A 23,316-nucleotide genomic window follows, 5' to 3' on the forward strand; every position below is an offset into this window, starting at 1 on the left:
CTCTCTCTCTCTCTACCATCCCTACTCTCTCTCTCTCTCACACACACACACACACACACTTCCATCCCCCTCTCTCCCTTTCCCTCTCCCAGTCCCTCTCTCACCACCTACTCTCTCTCATACACACTCTCTCTCCCATCTCCTACTCTCTCTCAGGCTACTCTCTCTCATCTCTCCCGTGCCCTACTCTCTCTCTCTCACACACACACACACACGCTCCCATATCCCCCCCCCCTCTCTCTCCCATCTCCCATTCCCTCTCCCACCACCTACTCTCTCTCACACTCTCACACTCTCTCCCATCTCCTACTCTCTCTCTTACACACAGTCTCATCCCCCTCTCTCTCCCTCTCCCACTTCCTCTCCTACTACCTACTCTCTCTCTCTCATCCCCTACTCTCTCTCTCTGGCTATTCTCTCACTCTTTCCTCTCCTATTCCCTACTCTCTCTCTTCCACACACACACCCATCCCCCCCCTCTCTCTCTCTCTCCCATCCCCTACTCTCTCTTTTTCACACACTCCCATCCTCCTCTCTTTCTCTCTCACTCTTCCTCTCCCACTCCCTCTCCCACCACCTACTCTCTCTCACTCACTCTCTCCCTCCCTCTCTACTCTACCACCCCCTACGCTCACTCTCTCTCTACCATCCCCTACTCTCACTCTCTTTCCCATCCCCTATATCTCTCTGCCACCCCCTACTCTCTCTCTCTCACACACTTCCTCTCTCTCCCATCCCCTACACACTCTCTCATCTCCCATCCCCTACACTCTCTCTCATCTCCCATCCCCTTCTCTCTCTCTCTCTCTCTCTCTCTCTCTCTCTCTCACACACACACACACACACACACACACACACACACACACTCCCATTCCTCCTCTCATCTCTCTCTCTCACTCTCACTCTACCTCTCTCCTTCCCTCTCCATGCACTATTTAGGTTTTACTAGTTTGTGCGCACTAAAGCACATATGCACAAAAGTGTGCATGTGCTATTAAGACTCAAATTTTAAAAAGCTTTAAATAGTGCACATGCTATAGCATGCATGTAGTATTTGAAGCTTTACATTCTACCAAGCCTAAGGCTTGGTTTTTTTTGGGGATCCAACCCAAAGGTTTGGAGTCTCTAAACTAGTTTGAGACATGGTTTTCTACAAAAATACAAAAAAATGATTGATTTTTCTTGTGTGCTCTCCTTCAAGTTTTCCCGTGGTTTAGCATCGATAAAATCAGGTTACATTAAATTTTAGGTCTCTGTGTTAGCTATATAACCATATAATTTATTTTTTATTTGAACTATCTCAAGCCTTTCAACTATAATTTATTTTGAATGTATGTCAATTTTTTGTCAAAAAACAACATGTACTAATTGGGCTATAAATTTTAGCTCATTCATTGAATTTCACAATAGCTTAGTTTTTTAGAAACTAGATTCCATTCTACACACATTTAAATAAAGAAGTCTTGATTTTAGATTAGTTTTCAATCATTTCTAGGGGGATCACATAGATATTTCACATTATTGGAATGTGTCTAATTAAAAATTTTATAATAAAAAATACAATTATAAAATTACCCCAAAAATTTGGGATAAACTACATAGTGTTAGGTAACTTTTGATTAGAGCGATTAAAGAATTCCAAAAAAAAAAGTTAAAATTTTAAGGGGGCCACACTTTGTACTGAGTTATATTTTTTCTAAATAAATAGTACAACTTTCTGTGGCCCCCTTTTTTGAGGACCTAAAAATAAACCATTTTGAAAAATAAATAGTAGTTTAGAAACTAGATTCAAAGGACTACTACTTTTTTTTGTCATATCTTAAAATTTTGAGTGTAAATATCTTCAAATTCTTGTTGAAGTTCAAAAATTGCCAATTTTAGAAAAAAGGTGTCCACTTACACCCTCCTTTTGGCACCACAACTTGGTGCACTTACCCTTACACCTGATATGATACAATGAACTCTCAAGCTCTACTTAAGAGTAGAGCATCTCCATTAATATAATAAAAAATATAAAAAATGGTCTAAACAAATTGGAAGAAGTAGTGGAAAAAAAAAATGGAGAAATGGGGCATGACATTTGGAAATGGGGCCAAAACTTAAGGTCATGTTGCCATCTTATACTAAGTTATCCTTATAAGTGAGCTTAGATTTCTCAAGACATATTGCTCTATAACAATATATAGTCTACATGTATGCTTATGGGCTTAGCTCAAATAAAATTAACCTATTTCCAATGATGAATGGCATCACAAATGGTCTTTAGTTAGATGCCATAAAGGGGTAAAGGAGCTATCTTAACCCCTCTTTCAGGTCATTGCTGGAAAAAATATTACCATGAGGAACCCTTGCCTTTACATTAATTATAAAATCTTGAAAAAATCCTAAAGAAATATGAAGAATAGAGTTAACTACTTAAGTGTTAACATAAACTATCATTATATGTTATCAAAGGCCTATGAGTTCAAGAACCAACTCATTCAAAACTTGTCTTATAGAATTACTTGATATCCATACAAAATCATCCAACCAACATTAAGAAAATTTCAAATCAATCATCACCTACAAAAAAATTATTTTTCCTACAATAATACATTCATTTTGGAAGATTTAATAAGCATGCAAAAGGAATAGCTTAATCTAGTCATTATTATTTGAAGTAATCATATAAGCTTTGAGGACTTAAAATAAAAATAGTTAGGACTCAATAATGAGTGAGGGCATATGAGTTAAAGCCATTAATATATTTAAAAAGAATACACAATATCAGAGGAAAGTTTACTAAGACTATGTATAGAATTATTTCTCACAAAGATTAAATAGTAAATAAGGTTAAAAAAGAGACTAAAAAAAACATACCTCAGTAAATGTTGTTGCCATCTTTGACTACTTGAATATTCATCTGATAACTTAATATATTGTTCCCCAAGTTGCTTAAGTTTTACATTTGTGAATTTGATTCCATCCTTCCATTTTTCTAAGACTATATACTCTGTATTCAATTTCTTTCATACTTTTGGTTCCTCTTTCTTTGTAATCCTAAATATATGTCCAAATTGTGTGTCTTTGTCCAGTTTTAAAGCCTTGTTAATAGGAAGATCCATATAATCTATTGCTTTATGATGTACTGTTTGAATTTGTTATTTCACTTCATCTTGTTCACTCTTAAATGTTGTCAAACTAGGATCATAACCAATTGAGATCATGTACTCTCCATTGTCAAGTTGATTGAGATCAACAACAACATCAACAAGTGCTGAAAACTTTGTCAAATGCTCTTCATCTATCCAAAATTCAAAGGCATCCGAAAATCTTTCCTTGATCAATAAAAAAAAGTCCCCTTGATATCATTTGAGTGAACTTTTGATTACAAGAATTTGTATGCTTTTTTGTCACATGTACAATAACTATAGTGAATAAAAATAATCCAAAAATAGTTTAAGTGCTTGAAAACAATAGTTCTCATCTTAGCATGATAGCTAAGAATAATCATAGATGACAAAATACACCATTTAATCAGTAAGTGCAATTGCACAACACACAAATAAATTTAGATCCAAAGCAATGATCAACATTCATTGAAAAGCATGATGTCATTGTGGTGAAAGAAACACATAAATTCACTACAAAAGTATCTATGTGATCATAGAAGAGAAAAAATACAAAGCACATTTATTGCAAAAGAATAGTATAAAAAATCAAATACATTAAAACTTAAAGGTCCTTAACTAATAGAGCTTTATGATATCTTGTAGATTGGCCCCACCCTTCTCCAGTTTCTACACAAGTCAATGAATATCTACAATTCTTTTTAGATGAAGTCTTAAATCTTGGTGTAATGTTGTATCCTCAACAAATGCCTACACCATATCTAGTCTACACTTGATCTCTTCTACATCTAAGAGAGGTTTCTTGAGCCACCTATTCAATAGTCTCTTCCCCATGCTAGTAGTAAATGTCATGTTCATCAATCCAAATAAACTAAAGTTCTTGTTTGCATCTGTTTTACTTTCAAGAACATTCAATGCTCATAAAGTTGCATCATCCAACTAAATTAATTTTCCTATGTGATAATGCTGAATGGTAAAATTTCCATAATTGCTATCATCTACAAGAAAATCTATGCAAGAGAAGAGGGCCCCCAGAGCTCTACCAGTAGACTTTGAACTTGCAACTGTGTCCTTCAATGACTCAACTAAACATTTTACAAGGTGACGAAGATCATAATCAACATCCTTAGACTTGAAATTAGATTTCTTTTTTCTGTTAAGAGAACATTACAACTTATCAATACATCATGTAGAAATTTATTATCAATGGACTTTCCACTGCCTAGAGGTAACACACATTCCCTACAACCAAGAACTATCATAGTAGATTCTAGGTTTGAGTATTGGCTCTCATCAAGAAACTCAGTGATGCCTAAAGTTCTCTTTGTTAGGTCAACAAAGGCCATACCCACAAGGTAATCATTCTCATGAATAGCATATTGAAGAGCAATTATCCTTGGTGTATCATGCATGTCATTGCTAGCACAGAGAATGTCCTCAAAACTACCAAGCTTGCTAGGGGTTCCAGTTTTTGCCAACATCCAATTTGATCCACTTCCCTCAAAAAGCTCCACAGTATGATTAGTCCTCTCTAACAACAAGTTTTTGATAATCATTTCAAACATATTCCTGCTAATGCTCACACTTGAGAGAGCATCATGTTCATTACCCAACTGACAAAGAGCAGTTGTGGTGTGGTAGTAAGCTTTTGCAATGAAAAGTGTATCATCCCCTTGAGTAGTATAGTAATTCTGATATCATTAAATCTTTAGTTAGTTCTATAATCATCTTATCATCTATCAACTTGAATAACTCAGTTCAATATATATCTATAGAAATCATGCTGAAGTTATACCTCTTAAATATTATTGTCTCAGAAACATCAACATAAGCTACAAATTAGTAAAAATTGCAGCAAACTATAGCATCAAATTATACTTTTTCCTATATGAAAGAAATTAAAATGCTAAAATTTGTTCATGTAGCGTTTAAAGACATGATTCAAAAACAAAATAAATTATTTTCTCCAAACAAGTGCAGATTATTCAAACCATATTAAGAATATATATTTTCATGAATATAGCATTTACTTTGGAGTTCTAAGGTTAAAGATGGAACATACTAGTACCTATTACTAGACATACTTTCAAGGTGACACCATCAAAATTTCAGTTCTATCTTACACATTATTCAATTCTAAACTAAAGCAACACACCAGTGTTTATACATTTCAACATACACTTCACTTATTATAAAATCCAAAAGTTGGGAAAGATGCATGAATTAAAATAAGGATAAAAGTATTTTTAAAATTTTGAAATAGATTTTTTCTTTATATAGAAAAAATAAAGCAAGACCATTGTTACAGATACTTAACATTCACATTTTTATGAATCTTTTGTACCTCAAAACATATCCATCCTTTTAATATTTGGGTAAATTAATAGTGCATTAAGCTTTAAGACAATTGCTGGAAAAAGGATAGTTAATTTAATTGATTCAAAGACATTTCCATATTCTTGAAAGGGATAGAAAGATCAATGAAAGCACTATTTATAGAACCCGAGATAGGTCACAAGGAGAATGGTGTAACTATTCTCAGAGGAAAATTCAAATATACCACTTGAAGGCAAGCTATAATTTTTTTGAGATAGAGTATGGTTAAGTAATGAATTTTAAGAGAATTACATGAGAAAAACAAAGAAATATACCGAGTTTCAAACTTTTCATTGATTACATATGATCTTGTAAACCCTAAAGAATCTATTAAAAAAGAGGTTCGATTTAAAACCATGGATGAAAAGATCGATGCCATAGAGAGAAATAACACTTATGATCTTGTAAGTTCAACAAAAGATAAAAATATTATAGGTGTTAAATGGATTTATAGGACAAAGTGAAATGTTTATGGTAAATTGAGAAGTTCAAAGCATGATTTATAGCCAAACTTGATAGAGGGAGGATTTGATTATAATGGAGCTTTTGCACCTATAGCCAGACTTGACATAGTGAGGGTTGTGTTCGTTATTGTAGTGCAAAATAAATGGAAAATATGTCAAATAGATGTGATTTCTACACTTTCAAATGGATTTTTGGAAGAAGAGGTTTATACAAAATTACCTCTTCTAAATAACTTGAGACTTCAAGTATTGAGTGGAATGGGATTTTAAACTTCAAATATGGATTTGAACTCTGAGGCTTTTGAAGTATATCCATTGGACTACTTGATATGGTGAACCTAAATATGTATACCTAAACCTTACACATTTCAAACTGATTAACCTGTGAAACTTTTGTACCAACTAAACTAGATCTTTGAATTTGAACTCATTTGAGCCTACTTGAACAAATAAATTTACTTCTAAACCATTTTGAATTGCTTTTGAACTTAGTTCATAGAGGTTTGATACCTAGAATTGGAACTTTAATTTGGGGTATATATGGGTACCAACAAATCCTCAGTTTCTTCATCCCTTTTTTTAAATTTTTGCAAGCAATGTGTCTTATATTTCACCAAAAGTGCACTATACATTAAGAAGAATGATCCACTTTTGAACTTCCTTTTTGTACTGAAGTAAGACAATTGCACTTGAAATTTTTGATCAAATAAATAAGATTGACAAATGAGTGTCAACACACTTAACCATCTTCACTATACATGTCAAGTATACAATGGAAGCCGAGCTAGAACTCTAACACATGCCGAGTTATAGATAGTGCTGAGTAGATTAGAAGATAGTATGTGCGGAGCAAAGAAGAAGTCCAATGTGTGCTGAGCATTGCAAAGTTAATAGGAGCTGAGTGATTCAAGAATCAGTAGAAGCTAAGCAATGAAAAAAGTTAATAGGTGCTAAGTAACACAAGAATTCTATAGGAGCCAAGTAATGTAGGAAACACATTGGATGCCGAGCAATCTAGAATAGATGGTGTCGAGCATCAGTATTACTTCATGTGTTGAGAAACACTAGATTATCATAAGAGTTTGTGCCAATACAAACCAAGATGTAAAATAGTTATGCATGACTCATAATAGGATAAAAAGGATAATATCAAATCCTCCTAGCCACCCATGAAATCCTCATGTAGTCAATAGGTGAATTTCAAGGGTTTAAGCAGGAACACTTGAATCAAGGATGCATAATGAACCACTAATCTTTATAAGGGAATCTTGATGCCATTGAACAAAGTAGTGAGAAGTGGAGTCATGAGAAGAAGGAAAAGTAGAGCCTATTATTAAGGTTGTTGCAGAAATTAGTGTCAAAGATTTAGTGAAAAGGATGACATTTACAAATCTAGTTGATCAGAAAAGAACAAGGAACACAATCAGTAGATCAGATCTAGAAGAGATCAATGATAGAAGAGAAGATCAAGTACCTAAGATCAGCATTAGAGATTTCATTAGATCAGGTGTATTATTCTAATACTCTCACAATTGTATTAGGAATTTGGAAATCCTATTGAGCTAGGTGGGTTTAACAGCCTTATGTAAATCCTTTAACATGGTGGCATTCTAAGTTGAATGTTCTTAATTCCTCTAACAAGGCACACTCCTAACAGGGTCTAGAAATCCTTTAATAGGGAAAACCATCAGAAGTGGTTGAAATCAATTGCTACATTAATTTTGTGCGTATCATCCTCACCCTAGTTTTACCTTCTTATTCCTAGAGGGTTTAAATCTCAAGTGTTATGTGGTGATGCATGTTTGCTTCTTATGATTGTTTAATGTTTAAATGCATGCATGTTAATCTCAGTTATATGTTATTAAGAATTTAAAACAGTTCAAAAGGTCAGTACTTCTGATTCACCCCCCCTCTTAGAAGCACTCTTCCCATTAAGACATTCCAATAGAAATCTACATTATACTTCCTAACCAAAAAAAAATGTTCAGAATGAACATCAAATTTACCTAAAAATTAATGGAAATTCATGCTAGTAGTCTCATTATAAAAATCTATTAAGATCACATTATATTTTTCTTTGCTAAAGCAATTGAATATTATACCACTTCACTTAACTAGCTTGTCAACGAGTCTAGGCATCCCAGTAACTTATAAGACTACCTTACTATCTTCTAGTGGTTAGGCCTATAAAAGGTATCTTGGAACCATTGGACATTAGGGAGTATTATTCTTTTGGTAGAATCCTTGTATATTTGTTCTATATTTTTGAATACCTTAATCAACAAGCAAACTATCTAAGAAGCCACACAGCCATAATTAATTTTCTTTTACTCTTATGGTTTTTCATTCAATGATTTTTCATGCAACAGTGAGATCGCCAAATCTATTGAAATTTGAGGGCACAAATTTATTAGGGAAATAGATTTCTATGATCTATCTTTGCAGTCTATTTGATCTAATGAATAACCAAGATCATCATAAGACACTAAAAAGAAGCCTTTAATGAATTCCACTCTCATCAATCTTTGCAAGTGATAGGGTAAGACTCTTGGCTAGAAGATAGTCAAGAAATCTTTGGAAAAATATTTTAAAGCCATCCATATTTAGCTAAATGAGGGGTAATAGTAATTATTTGATTATTCTATTTATAAGTCAATCGTATGTTTCCTTCACCATGTTTTTCCTTATAAAATTATTATGAGTAATGTTTGTCAATTGCATCTAAGAACTAATTTCATTTTATTGAAAGATCTTATTTTCTAAATTTTAGACAAATTTGATTACCTATGCATATGTTGGACTGAATGAATAATTAATCAAGAGTGTTTGATACAAATAGTCAAATCTATTTATTTTTTTATATATCTTTAAGGCTTGATATAGATAAGTACTAAGTACACTTTCTTTAAATAGAAATCCTTATGCAGTGATACTTTGGGGTAGTAATTGGAAAGGGTAGGTAAGCTACTAAAACGTGAGTTCTCCAACTCCATAATTCTAGTTTTTATCAAATAGTGTTAATAGGAAAAAACTTCTATCAGCATAGAGATTCATGTCTATGTATTACCTAGAGATAATAATTGAAAAAGTTTTACTTGGTAGTTGACATATATCAATCTCTATGGAAATTTTATGGATGGTTAGAGAAATTCAAAGTATTCTTCATTGTTGAATCCATGAACTATATTCTAATTGTGGTTGTTGAATCTACAATGAAATTGAGAAGTTGAAGCTCTCTGAAATGACTGCCAAGAAGGAATAGTGGAAGTTGCAAAAATGTAAGCTTTTGTTGTTGTTGGTTTCATCGAGATGTATAGCTATTAGTCCTGAGTTCTACTTGAACTTAGATATCTATATGCCTATTCCAAAGTGTATTTTGGTTGAGTTTGTGCAATTATGCTCGGTTATAGGAATTAGTTGTAATCTCTTATTTGTTTTGAGGGTGGATATTACACTCCACCATATTTGTATCTCAACAATAATGATTGATCCTTTAAAAGTTTTTTAGTATAGTAATAATTATAGTAGTGAAATTTTAAAGAAATTTGTACCAAAATATTTAATCTAGTTCCAAGAAATTATTATCAAATATTATCACACTTTTTGAAGTTTTTTGGGAGTTGTTGAGAGGTTTATGTGATAGTTTTCACTTGTGACCTTACTATTCTGATGCTTTCACTCTAAAATAATTTAATATAAAAAATCATACTATCAATTTGTGTATCATTGAAGAGTACACAAAGATTGATGTCACTGTCCTAGTTCCTTTTTCTTTCAACATCTATAATTTATCTGAAGTAAATTGAAGCTCGTGCTATGCACAAAGCTTTCAAAGTAGATGGTCTAACTAGTTCTTCATGTTAATATGTTACAAGACAATTTAAAGTGTCATTTCTAATTGATTCTCTTGAGAGTGCTTCATTTACCTACATTACTCTAACTACTAGGTCTAGATCTAGGGCTTATGTTTGATAGATGAAGCATATTTTTATTAGAAAATGGTTGGCTTCTTGATGTAGAGGGTTTATGGTCCTAAATAAACCAAACTCAACTTTGTTTTTCAAGGTCTAACTATCCATCCTAAGGGTCTTCTCATGAGTGGTCTTCCAAGGATTCACCTAGGACTTTCCCTCACCTTCCAAAGGTTTCTACCTAGACAATCCACTATTCTTGATCAAGACAAATTCTCCAAACAACTTGACCTTGTGTCCTTCCCAAGGACTGCTTACCACAATCCCTCTACCAACTTGGATCTAAAAAGAACCTAACTTCTCATAGTATTGAATAGGCTATTTATATCTAACATAGTCTCATAGATTCTTTGGTTCTCCTAGAAACCCATAATACAATATACTATAGGAAGACCTAAAAGAAACCTACTAGAATTAGCCCTTCTAATTGGCCATTTGGAATTTATTTGTAACAACTTATAAATGACCCCTACAACAATTTACATTTTTAGACACCCTTTTCTCTAGCTATATAAATCCACCAATCTCCAAAAATTGAAAGAAAATAACTCATGAAAGCTATAATAGGAAAAATGATTTTGTCTTTATGAATGACAAGTTAGTTCAAGTGACCAAGTGTGCAAAGCTTATTAAAGGCATCAAATTGGAATCAAAATAGGGCCTATATGTGGAAATGGCTCAATTGGTGTTGGTCTTTGGTTAATTTCTCTACCTTAGGCTAGTAAGGTCCATTGGTGGTTGTCATAACTTCATTAGGTGGCTAGTGGTGGTTTTCTTAGTGGAACTTTTTGCTCTTATAGCTATGCTTGTTTAGAGTAAGCTTATAGGGTGTGGTAGTATGTTCATGCTTATATCTTCTGTTATTATTTTCTTCAGTATATGTATCTTTGATATGCCTTAGAAAGGGTTGTTTCTATAGGGATTGTGTTTAGTTGATGGCTAGGGTTTCTTTATATATTAATCTAGATTTGCAATATATGCAGAACAATTTCCATAAAGAATACTATCATTCTTTGACCATAATCCATTAAATCTCTAATAGACCTATGTAATGGCAGTTTATCAATCACATTTTTATTAAAAGATTAAGATCATTGAAAATTACCTAAAATAACATTAATTAAAGCATGTGTTAGGATCAATAAAAAATTTTGGTTATTGACTAAGTTAAAACATCAAAAAAGTTAATTGCAATCATGTTTATTGGAGCTATGGTGATTAAGCCCAAATGTAAGGATCTCAATAAGCATAAAGAAAAATAAATAATGAGTCCATGTCACCTTTCAGCTTGTGAAATCTAGGAGAAATTCAAGTTAACCTTGTGGAAACTATCAAGAACATCAAGAAAAGAATATTTATGTATTTGTAAAAAATATTGTATCAAGCCTTGGAAGAGAGGAAGAACCTAAAAAAATGAATTCCTCTAGCTCCATGTGCAAGTCTAGGAAGTTTCATGAGGCATATACCAACTGATTTGCAAAGAAAAAATAGGAAATCTACAAATGGGAAAAGCCCCAATTTTACTTGCCAATTTCAATGTTACTAGACACGAAATGAAGCCCCTACATAATAACATATAAGAATAATAACAATATACGATATAAGCTAATAATATAAGCATAGACTTTGTTCTTTTTTTTTATGACTTGAGTTGGTCAAAATTTTGACCAACTCGAGAAACCTTAGGACGTTTTCGACCAACACAGGGATGAAAAGAAAAAATAATATGAAATCATAGCTTTGGTCAAAAATTTAGTAGAAAAACAAGTGCAAATGTAGTAGTTTAGGATATCCTATGACCCTCTTTGACCCATTATACAACAACACATGTTCCTAGGTATCTTAGGACCCCTAGAAACATACAAAATGTATTTGAATGGGTTGAAAGGGGTCATAGGATACCCTAAGACCCATTTTGACCCATTATACAACAACATATTTTGCTACGGACCCCTAGGGATATACATCTTGTGCTCTGATGGTTTGAAAGAGGTCATAGGATAGTCTATGACCAATTTAAACCTATTACATAATAACATGTATTCCTATGGATCATAGAACTCTTAGGAAGATATATTGTATTTTCCAATCGATCAAAAGGGATCATAAGATACCCTTTAAGCTCTTTTGACCCATTACATGATAACATGTGTTCCTAGGGGTCCTAGGATGCCTAAGGACATACATTACATGTTCTAATGCATAGAAAGCGGTCATATGATATCATATGATCCCTTTTGACCCATTACCTTACACCATATGTTTCTAGGGATCCTCAATCCCCTAGGAACATACATCACGTGTTCCAATGGGTGAAAAGAGGTCATAGAAAATCCTATGACCCCTTTTGATGCATCACATGATAATATACATGTACTTAGCAGTCCTTAGACCCATAGGGGCATACATCATGTGTCTTAATGCATCAAAATTCATATAATACCCTATGACAAATTTTGACCCATTAAATAAAAATATATGTTTTTGTGTTTATAAGGGTTGAAGCGGGTCCTAACGTGCCATACGACCCCTTTCAAATAATTACCTAAGAAAATATGTTCCTAGGGGTCCTTAAACCCCTAGGAACATACACCATGTGTTCCAATGAGTGAAATTAGGTCGTAGGATATCCTATGACTACTTTTGACCCTTTAAGACCCCTAGGAACATACATCATGGGTTCTAATGGGTGAAAAGATGTCATAGGATATCCTATGACCCCTTTTGACCCTTCATAGAATAACATGTGTACTTAGAGGCCCTCGAGCCACTAAGAACATACATCATGTGTTTGAATGGGTTAAAAGGGGTCATAAGATATCTTATGATGCATTTTGATGCATTACAAAATTACATATGTTCCTAGGGGGCCTAGGATACCTATGGACATACATCATGTGTTAGAATTGGTCCAAAGGAATAGTAGGATACCTATGCCCTTTTTTTGCCTGTTACATCATCATGTCTTTTAATTGGTTGAAAGGTATTATATGATAATCTATGACCCTCTTTTACCCATTACATGTTATTATATGCTTTGTATGGGTCCTAGGTACCCTATAAATTTTTAGGATTAACCTCAAATAGAAATAACAATTACATGCAAATACAAACATTATAAGAAAATAATAAATCACATAGAAGAGAACATAAGACACCAATATTTAATGTAGTTCACCCAAACCCTAGGCTATGTCCACCAAACAACAAGTTCGATATTATTACAATCTAGTGATTACAATGTGATTACAATTCGTAATCCCTTATAGCTCAATACTGCCGCAAGAAGCAATTTTTGCATTACACATTATTAAAAAAAATCCATAACCCTAAGCTTTTTTATACAAGTATTTTTGCCACTTTAGGGTTATAATTAATTATTATATGTCAGCCCAAAATCTTGATAAAATTTGAAGTATGTACAATACTTCCCTAACTAGTCACCATAAAATAACAATTGGTATCATGTGTCTTGATGGGTTGAGAGGTATTATAGGATAATCTATGATCCCCTTTTACCCATTACATGTTATTATAGACCTCATAAGGATCCTAGGTCCCCTAAAAATATGTGTCGTGTGTTCTAATTGCTTGAAAGGGGTCATAGGATACACTATGGCCTTGTTTGACTAAATTATAGTACAACAACTCTCCCTAGGGGTCCTATGAATACTAGGGACATACATCATGTGTTTGAATGGGTCAAAAGGAGTCATAGGTACTAGGAAAATACATAATGTGTTCCAATGGGTCGAAAGGGGTGATAGGATATCCTATGTCCCTTTTTGATTCATTACATGACAACATATATTCCTAGGGTCTTTACACCCATAGGAACATACATAATATAATCTAATGGGTCAAAAGGTGTTATATGATACTATATGATGATCAATAAAATGAATACATATGTTTCTATCGGTTAGAAGACCCCTAGGAACATATATCATATGTTCAAATGGGTTGTAAGGTATCAAACAGTATCTTATAACCCATTTTGACCCACTAGAAAACATCATATGTTCATACGGGTCATAGGAAACCTACAGACATATATCATGTGATCCATTGAGTCAAAAGTTCGCATATGATAGCCTATGATCCCTTTTCACCCATTACATGACAATAAAATTTCTTAGGGGTCTTAGGACCCCTAGGGACATACATATGTTGATGTTTGGTAGCTTCAGTCGAGTAAACCTACAAATATATATAATTATATATAAGATATAATTTATAGATATATGAGTTCATGAGATATAATTTTATTATTATATCTTAGTTCTATTATTAAAAATAAAAAATAAAGTTCTATGTTAAAATTATTTATATTATCAATTTAGTAATGAGAATGAATTATATTACTACCTTCCTAACTAATGTTAATATTCTTATTTTTTTTATAAGATCTATTTTCCTTCATATTTATGATGAGTCAAATATTAGGGTGATTTGGTAGTTCACTTTGACTATTCCTTGTATCAAAATATTAATGTAGCTATAATAGGGTGGACTCTAACCTAGATTCTCAATAAGGGCTTTATTCATAACATCCATCTTGCTCCAAATAGAAGACTAGGGCCTTAGGACCCCAAGAGTACTTAAATGTTCCACTCTTGAAAGCATTGTCAAGGCCTCAAGAACACCAAACACCTCAAGCATACCAACCTAAAAATTCCCAAATCATAAAAATCCCATAAGACCCCTCACTAGATGAATAGAAAAATTATATCCCCATAAGAATTTGGTCTTTGTCAAGGGTTTTAATATTATAGTGGGTTGGAGAAGTTAGGTTTTCTTGTTCCTAATAGGATCATTCCCATTTGAATTATTTTGTTAGCAAAGTAGAACCTCTAAATGTAAAATAGCCTACTAAGAGATCTAAACAAAATGGATGACAACTAGAAGTCTATATTTCTAACTTTCCATAAAGAAGAAAAAAAAAATTGTACTACTCCAAATGCTTCTCCTAAACCCACTAAAAAAGTAGTTAATTAAGGCTATTAAAGATCAATTTATACAATTTACTTTCTTTGATCCACACCAATGGGTCAAGTTTTTTTATTATCTTATAAAGAAAAGACCATACTTTTGCAAAAAAGATATGAACCCCTACTTATGATCTTTTAAGATCCTATAAATATGAAATTCTAATAATAATAAGCATAGTGATTTCTTTTTCTTTGGTTTGAAAATGCACCCACAAGTTAGTAAATGTAATTTATAAACATAAAATCAAAGTAATCTTGCAAAACCATTTGATTAGACACTATCATGTAAAAAATAATTTGAAATCCAAGATATTAGTAAGAAAACCGAGTTATTAAAAGTAAAAAGATGCAAGTAACATGTATGTGTGACAAAGCATAGTTTACCAAAATATTGTACAATAGATATTTAGAATCTAGCTTATAGAACAAAACCAAGCAATAGAGATCCATTATGAGTATGATTAATCTCCAAAAGAAAGGCAGTAATAGAGAAAGAAGATAGTTGACATAATCATAAAGACAAAGTATCATGTGTAGAAAAAAGGTTTATTTCCTATAGTAAATTTTTTTTCATATGATGATTCATATTGGAAAAATAAAATTGATGGACCTACAAGAAGAAACTCCAAAACTAATGTAAAATGTAGCTAAAAACATAGTTCTATCCCTATTGTGGGTGCCATGAATGTGTGGTAAAAAGCCAACACACTTATAGAAACCATTACATACCAAAGATCTGATTTGTTGTGAGCTTTGGAAGGTGGCTTACAGCTCTATCTATGACATACAAGAACAAAAATAATGGGATAATCGTTGTCAAAGAAACCTAAAGATGGAGATCCTAGTAAGGTGCACCATAAAGTGAGATATTCAAAGAGTACAAGCAATGATGATGATAGTATCCAAATATCCAAGTGACAAATGAAAAGAGTAGAATGAAGATAAAAAATTAAGCTACTATTATATATACAGTACAAGGGAAGTAAACCAAGGCTAAAAATAAGGCTTACTATCCCTGATTTAAGCTAGATGTCCTAATTTACTTGCAATGTAAGGAAATACTAAGCTAGAATTTAAGTATGCAAGAGTGAAATCGAGCACTCAAGTTATCAAGATATCAAAATGATAGAATAATATTAGTGTCATGCCGAAAGGACAAGGGCAAAAACACACAATTTTTTTTTCTCCTTTTTAAAGTTAATCTACTAAGTTAATACATGCTACACTAAATAGGTTATAGAAAGATGGAAAAGGATTAAAGTGAGTTTTTGAATACACATCATAAAGATGTAAAGTCAGTTTTCCAACATAATGCATAGGTTTGAAAACCTTAACTCCTAGTGGCTAAACGAACACTTACCTTAGGTTAAATGAGATGATCGATTAACATTTAGATTCAATTTACAAAGGTATGACTTCCAATTCAAATTTACATTCTAGGGTTTCCAAATTCATAAGTTGACAATGATGCTATCCTTTTAATACTATACTAGATCAATTCTTAGGAGAATCTTATTATGCATTTAGAGGTTAATCTATCATAACGTAATTATAATACTAAATCTGGATATTATCATAACTCATTTTGAACTAGTTAAAATACTAAAACATTTATTATTAAAATATATTAATCAAGGATTTCTAAGGCACATAGTTTAAATCTCCATCCTAAATACTAAGCATTAATAAAAATAATATAATAAAATCATTGATTCACTAAACATTAAACTTGACCTATATATCTTCTAAATTAATCATTCCTTTAAGTAAGGAAAATAAACACTTTTTATATACTATTTGTCTTTTTTTTTTTAATTATATAAAACTATCATTTACTAACATGTAATATTATCTAATTTATAAGTCTAAGCATCAAAACTTAAAAGAAACTTCAATTACAAATTACTAAATTCTATCATTAAAATTTAACTAATAATTTTAAAACAAAAATAATAAGCTAAATAATATAATATTATCATCTATTAATAATTAAACTTTACTAACTAACTAAAACATTAATACAAAATAATAATAGGAACTTAACTAAGTCTAATATCTAACAATTAACAATTAACCTTTAACTCACTAACCCAAAATCAATTATAATCCTAACACATAAAATGTACTAATAAAATAACTTAATGCATACCAACTAAAACTAATTATTATTAACTAAACTAAATATAATCTCACACTAATAATAAGCTAACATTAATGCTAATTTAACTAACAACTAATTCTAACTAACTACAATATCTAACACACTTTTAATAAATAAAATTACTAACTAACTAAAAATACTAAAACATAATAACAAAACTAACTAATGAAATCCTAAATTACTTATTAATATTAACCATTTTAATTTTCAAACTAACTTCACTTTTAACAAATCCTAACTAACCACCTAACATAACTATCCTATCAACTCACTAACCTTACCCCTTACTAACTCCCTAGCCCCTGGCTACTTGGCCACTTGCTTTCTCCCCTTCCCTAGGTGGGCGCTTCCCCATACCCCCACTCTTCCAAAGGGCTGCAAAATTTTAGCAAGGGAATCTTCATGAGGATGTACATGCACATCAATCGAAACAAAGGAAACTTTTTTGAAAAAGTATATGTCATTCATAATAATTACTTGCTCAACTTTAAAGGTCCCTCAACTTTTTGCCTAGCCTACTTGTCATGTCACATGTAAGAGTACTTCTTGTAGACCTTAGAGCCATGTCAACGCCTAGCTTTAGAGGGGATAGAGTTTGGAGTTAAGATTTAAAGTGTTCTAGGTGAGAAGAAGGAGTAGATAATGGTGGGGGAAAAGATTTTTTATCAATTCTATTTATAATTAAAAAACTTCTTATTGTTCTTTGGGAGATATTTTAAATTATAATGAAATATTATAACCACTACTACATTTGTTGCTTTTTTTTTTTTTTTTTTTTTGAAGCTTTATCCTTTCCCGTGTATTTTCCAACATCCTATAGATGCTTATTGGGATTTTTCTTTTCTCTTTTTTTTTCTTTCCTTGAGATGACCTTTTTTTTTTAAGGTGTATTTATTTTTCTAAGGGTGGGATTTTGAAGTTTCTTTAGCTTGCCAAGGGGATATATATATATATATATATATATATATATATATATATATATATATATATATATATATATATATATTTAAAGAGATTATAACTCATGATTTAATGTTTTGCTTAAACACCTATGAAGGGTTATTTTCATTCCAACAATTATGAAAGTACAAGCTAATCTATCATTCAAATATTCAAATTTTCTTTGGTATTGAATTTGTATAACTTTATTTGTCATCTTTCCCTCTAATTACAACTTGATCGATGATTGCAAGATTGAACTTTAAGAATATCACAGGAAGATAAAACATCATTACATCTAATTTTTTAAGTATCATATGCAAAAACCAAAAAAAAACTATAAGACTCATATGCAAGAATGATACCCAACTTTTTTTTATCAACAATATGGTTCAGTCATTTTTCATTTATTTTGTTGAACCACCTAATTGAAAGGCTCCACCAGGAAAAAACTCAGAAGAAAACCTGACATCGTTTCCATTTTCACAATAAGTTAACGATAACATTTTTACACCATTGGAGTCCAACTAAAGACCTTCCCTCGTACATGGCCACTTCTTCCCTATCTAAGGGTGAGTAATGCCAATACACCCATACAATCCCTTCAAAAATTCAAAGAAAAAAAATGAAAAATATTTAAGAAAACCTATTTCAATCCCTCCCAAACATACTCAACACACTCATGAACATACATATCCAATAAAACTAAAACATAAAATACAACATTAAAAAAATGAAGTGAAGTATTCCTATCTTCAAAATTGGGTTATGGAAAAGGAACAAATTTGAGATGAGCTTTCTTTCCTCTCCTTCTCCTTCAATCATGAATTCCACTCTAAAACTAGAGGTTAGGTGAACACTCAAACCCTCTCAAAATTGCCTCTAAATAAGATCCTAAACTCAACCACTCTAAAAAGCAATAACTCCCCCACTTGCCTAAAGTTCTAGAGGCTTCTAACTCAACTAGACATAAGGTTAACCCCAAGGTGGAGTCAAAGTTATCCAACTCATGATGAAACACTCAATTTTCGCAATAAAGCAAAAATGGAGATTTTGAGTGACCATAAAAGTCAACAAAAGGGGCTAGGGCGGTAAAAAATGCCCCCAACCCATACCCATACCCCTTAAGTACTTAAATTTCATGATTTTTGGCCTTTATGACTAATTAGGGAACTATCAAAAGCTAAGAAATTTTAGGACTTTCTAACAACCTTCAAAAAAGTAGATTACTCACTAATCCTGATTAGGGTAATTAATCTCGATTACTAACTGATTATCAAAAAGGTCACTAACCTAGTCCAACTTAGATCATTAGGTTACTTGATTAACCCTAACTAACATGCTAGAATGCATATACAATCACGAGTGTCAAGCAACACTATAAAATCACTATTACAAAACATTAACTCTTAATGCATACAGAATGATACATGCATTCAATTCATAATACAAATAAAATACAAACAACGAGGTTTGTGTCTTTTGTTAGACTCAACCCTGGCTTCCAAAAATGGTACATAGGGTTTAGTTTCATTTCTCCTTTCAATTTTCCTGGCTAAAATATCCTGCACACTCATTGCACACATCAGTTGCTCAAGAAAATCACATATATTTATTCAAAACCTATCTAGATAGTTACATAAATCAAAACATGAATCTTTCATATAATTAATTATTTAATTCATTTCTACTCACATTTAATCATCAGCAAACACATAATCAATATAACATAACTTATTCATTAATTTAGATTAAAATACTAAAATAATCATCGTTAGGCATGCATATACCTAACATCATAAACATCATCAATTAAGGAATACTAAACTATCTGAAAGCATAAAACCTAATCATCGAGGTACCAAAATCAACACCCTTATCATCAGGTGAAAATGCCTCATATCATTGTTAGTGAAATTTTAATGTTTAATAGTCGAAATAATGCAGTAGTTCTTGAATAACTGAGTATTAAAACATGGATGTATCAACTACTCTCAATTTCATTAGGACATTCACAACATAAAATATTTTTTCATATCTGATTCAATCTCCTATAATGGTTTTAATAGAGGATTTATATGTATTAGAGAGTGAGGAGATAGTCTCCTTTAACAATGTTTTGATGGTATAGATTGAAAGGAAAAATTAATGGTGGAAATTTTTTATTTTGTTGATCCATGTGCTGAAGATTCTCAAGATGTAAAAGGGATGGATGATATTAAGAGGCAAAAGATGAGTATTGGAGGTTCAGAGGAAAAAGGGATTTTGCTCATATTGGAAAGTGTGCATTCAAGATGTAGACAAGATACTTGATTACTTTTATAGGAAAATATATTTTTATGTGCACATCAGATAAAGGGGATTTTTATTTAATTAAAAGGGACCATGTTCTACTAATTTAATAAAACATAGGATAAGGTTGTCAAAATTTAGGATATAATCAAATAAATAATTATTTCTTGATTGGACTACAAAAAAATTATTGATAATTTATAGAAAGGTTGACTAAGCATGTAATGTGGTCTAGCATATAAATAAAAAAATACTCAAAAATAAGACATGTAGTTTATTAGACCTTTTTTTGATGATTAAAAAACTAAAGAATTCTTTATTTGCCTCTACATTCTCTCTACCAAGATAAATAGTGCAATTGGTAGAGATTGAAAAAAAAATTGTAAAGAGATGGGGGTGGGGGGAGAGTGAGATAGATGATGAAGATAAAGAATGGTAATGACATGGGCTGGATAGGGAGAGTGTAAGAGTGGGAAAAAGAAACAAAGATACTTATAGTAGAATGTACAAAGACCAAGATAAGTGATGACATTGCTTGGAATTGATTTCTATAGAAGAAGAAAGAGTTAGGGAGTGTGTGTGAGTGTCAGTGAGAGTGACAGATACAAGATATATACATAAAAAGATAAAGGTACATTAAGAAAGATAATAGGAGAGATTTTTTAATAATACATAATTATAATGTAAATAATCCTTATTAATTTTAAATATTGTTTATGATTTTAAAAGAAGATAAAAAAAAAAATCTTAATATTTAAATAAAAATTAATATAAAATAAACTAAAGGCAACGTAAAATAAGCCTAAAAAATATATTTAAAAAATATTGACATAACTAAAACAATTAATTCAAGATTGAAAAATAGAAATTTATTATACTTTCAAATGTGAATTAGTTTTTAGTTATTGTGTTTACACTAATTGGAGATCTGTGTCCTAGGATTTAGGGACTATGGTTGAGGGGACAAAGAGGAGGAAGAGGTGAGAAAGGGATAGGGAGAGAAGGGAGTGAGAGAGAAATATAAATGAGAGGGAGAGAGACAACAAGATTTTTATGAATAGGAAGACTAGGGATCCCTTTCCCATTATCTTGTTCACCCTCTCCCCCTCCTCTCCCTTCTCCTTCATTTTTTTTTATTCTCTCTTTCCTCCTCTATCAATATTACCATCATTCTTGTCTCTCCTCATCTCTTTAGATGTCTCTCTTTCTTATATTCATATCCCTCTATCCATGATAGTCCCTCTCTTTATTCAATCCCTAAATTATAATCCCTTATCCATTTAACCATAAGTTATATACTCTAAATAATTTCTCTCTTTCTTGGAACCCCACCCCTTTCTTCCTATACTTTAAAAAATGACATCTAAATCATAGACCCTAATCCTTCAATCCTTCCTCCATTTATCTTTGTCCTCACATTTATATCCCCTCTCAAATTCTCTCCTTCAAAGCCTCCTCCTTGTATCTAAAAAATACGAACTGTAAAACTTGTAAATGTAATCTCTAAAGCTTACATAATTTCTTCCCTTCTCTTCCAAAGAATCCATAGTTATAACTGCACCCTCTCCCTCCTTCCTTTCTTCCCAAACCTCGAGGACCTCTCCTTCCCATTTCCCTAAGTCTTCTCAATCTTCTTATCTCCCCCTCATTTCCTTTTGATGGAGATTACCTAGGACCAACAACTCGCACATTACCTTCCCTGTTCGAGTCCACCCTTTCTTCCTCCTCATTATACTCTTCCTCTGACTCCTCATGTTTTAACCATTTCTCCAAGCCTCTCCCTAGATTATTTTTATTCTTCTTCCCCATATCCTTTATGATTTTTGCCACCTCCTCTTCTTCTTCCAAGTGCATACTTGCACTATCTTTTTTGTCTAATAGGAGGTAAGAACTATCTGTATCATCAAAAGAAACCACCTTCTAGGTGACAAACCTTACACAAGTTTGAGATTTCAAATGTATGTATAAAAGGAATAACAAACCCTCATGGAAGGTAGGATTAGAGTAAATTTTCTTTTTATAGTCTATTATACTCTTGTTAGCCAAGAAAAATAGATAGTAAGGTGTGGAAATCTTGATTCTATGCCTAAAATGATTAAGGATAATGAAACAGTGGTTTTGAATCTTGTCAAACCTACTATCGAGTTTGATATAGGATATAATTTCCCTTAGGATATAATTGCTAAAACATACAATATTACCTCTATTAAGCATTAACCATTACTATTTTCATAGAATGAAGTAGTCTTGGGATCCCACATTGTCAATAGGACAAGAGGATTGTCAAAAATGTGGACCAGGATGGAGGGGCGAGATTGGAAATCAATTTTACTATACTCTATTTACAAAAATTTAGTGCCCAACTACTACAAACTTTATAAGTTGTACTTTGTTTGACTATACAATTGCTCACTATAAATAAAGGATGATGACCCTTACCACCTATCAATGGGAGGTATATGGTTTAAAAAAGGCTTATAGTATAATCATGGGTCCCAAGTAAATAGAAAGGACTTACCATCAGCTAAGGAAGGTATACAAAAGGTATAGTGGAAATGGGCATAGTGATAGCAGTGACCATTTTAATTAAATATCAGACTATCCTAGGTTAGTACGACATGGTCCATCAAGATTATATCAAGACAATGAAAGAAAGGAAGGAGCATAAAAAAGAAACCACCATTCTCAAATGTTTGGGTGCCACATTGATAAGATGTTACCCACCATTAGGTACATCTAGAGATCTATTTTGGCAACCAAGTTGAGAAAATAGATTATTAATACCACAGGTTAGTCTATGATTTAATAAGATGTGAAGAACCACTTAAAAGTAAAAATGTCCGACAAAGTGCATGCAAATGAGAATTGATGTGAGTAACAACATATTTAATCCACCTTTAATTTAAATTGAATAGGTATTTTCATTAATATGTTCTTATTTAACTTGAGAATAATTATGTATATATATATGATGTATGAGCATCCAAGGCTTGCATGTAATCCTGCATGTTC

At 32.1% G+C, this 23,316-nt stretch overlaps 1 pseudogene; it reads right to left on the minus strand.

The window, feature by feature from the left end:
- Positions 1 to 23,316, minus strand: part of LOC149568915 (DNA mismatch repair protein MSH2-like) — a 128,333-nt pseudogene that overhangs the window by 79,632 nt on the left and 25,385 nt on the right.

Source organism: Cupressus sempervirens, chromosome 3, assembly GCF_028749045.1.
Source record: "Cupressus sempervirens isolate cs-2001-9-10 chromosome 3, ASM2874904v1, whole genome shotgun sequence".
NCBI classification, from domain to species: Eukaryota; Viridiplantae; Streptophyta; class Pinopsida; order Cupressales; family Cupressaceae; genus Cupressus; species Cupressus sempervirens.